The sequence below is a fragment of the Lutra lutra genome, chromosome 16 (genome assembly GCF_902655055.1).
Source record: "Lutra lutra chromosome 16, mLutLut1.2, whole genome shotgun sequence".
Taxonomy (NCBI): Eukaryota; Metazoa; Chordata; class Mammalia; order Carnivora; family Mustelidae; genus Lutra; species Lutra lutra.
The window spans coordinates 396,988-398,687 of NC_062293.1; positions in this window are offsets into that span (position 1 = coordinate 396,988).

A 1,700-nucleotide genomic window follows, 5' to 3' on the forward strand; every position below is an offset into this window, starting at 1 on the left:
AAGGGCACAGGGAAAGGCTAGCTGAAGGATTGATGGGCACAAACTTCCGAGCCCCAGTTCTCAGGGGGCACAACCCCTCACTCCAGAACTCAGTTTTGCTAAGGGTGGGCCCAGAGCCCCTCCCCACCGTGGGCCCTATTGTGGACTGAATATGATCCCCCAATCCGTAAATTGAAGCCCTAAATCCCAGTGTGATAATACCAGGAGACGGGGTCTTTGGAAGGTAGTTAGAGCTAGATATCAGAGTGGGGGCCCTTGTGATGAGGTTAGTGTCCTCAGAAGACAGACACCAGAAAGCTTGCATGTGCTCGCTCTGGCCCCCACTCTGTGAAGACATGGGAAGAAGGCAGCCACCTGCTCACTGGGAACCAAAACAGCCAGCACCTTGGTCATGGTCTTCTAACCTACAGAACAGTGAGAAATAAATGTCTGCAGTTTAAGCCCCCAGCCCGGGGTATTTTGTCATAGCAGCCCAAGCTGATGAAGACAGGCCCCTTCTGCTCACGAATGACAAGGGCTTCTCCTGTTTTTAGTGTTTGTGAAATCTGTACCTGCTGCTTGTGACAAGGGAGCACATTTTCGAATTGCTGTGCCTCTCCCGAGCTGCAGATAGCCCAGAATGTGGAGACGGCAGGTGTGCGAGGGGGTCATTTTAATTGGATGGGATGTACAAGAGTGCCCCCAGACCCCACTCTGTCCAGCTCTGAGGGTACCCCCAGGCTCACTCACAGCTCAAGGGTGGAGGCCTGGCGTAATGGGGTGGGGACCTTGATTATGCATACTCAGAGGATATTCTAAGATGATTGGATATAAGGTTGCCAAATATGAAGAGCTCCTCCTTGTGGGATGCTGCCAGAGACCCCTACTACAGTTGATTGGTCCAGAGGTGGGCATGGATTCCCACCCAGCAGGGCTGATCCTACCTGGGAATTTTGGTATTGGATCTGAGAGCCAATCAGGTCAATCTCTCTCCACCGCCCATTACTCCCTAGATGGGGAGAGAAGTCTGGGACCTGGAGGGTCCCCACGTGGTCCTCTCCCCCAGCTCCGGCACAAACACACGCACACGGGCGCACGTTTGCTGGCACATGCACACGCACACACACAAGCGGAGGCGCACGTAGGCACACACACGAACACGTGCACACGTACACAGGCGCACGCGCACCCACGCGCTCTGGGACAAAGACAAGGTTCTGGAGGAGCCGTGGGGGACACCGCGAGCCAAGGCTCACCGGGACAGGGAGGCTTGACGCCAGGCGACCTGGCCCTAGCCTCCCGGCTGCATGTCCGAGAACGGAACCCGCCCTTGCGGCCCCCCCACCCGGCCCAGCGACGTCTCCAGGTGGCAGGACGTGGAGGACGCGGCACCGGGGTGGCCACCCCTGCGGCCCGGCCCACGCCCGGGTCGGGCTCGGCTTCGAGGCCCCAGTTCGAGAACCAGCCCAGCCCCTGCACCCCGCCCCCTGGCTCCGCCCCAACCCGCCTACGGACCTCACTGGCTGTGGCCGCAACAACGTCACTTTTGGTCCCCGCCCCCAACCTGGCAATGGCGGCGAAGATCAGATCCTCCCGGCAGGGGCTGGTGGACCATGGCCTGGAGGCGGAGACGAAAGGGAGATGGACGGGCAGCTCAGTCAATGAGTGTGCGCAGCCGCCCTAGCAACTGCGGGTCGCCAATGGCGGGCCGGGGCGGGGCT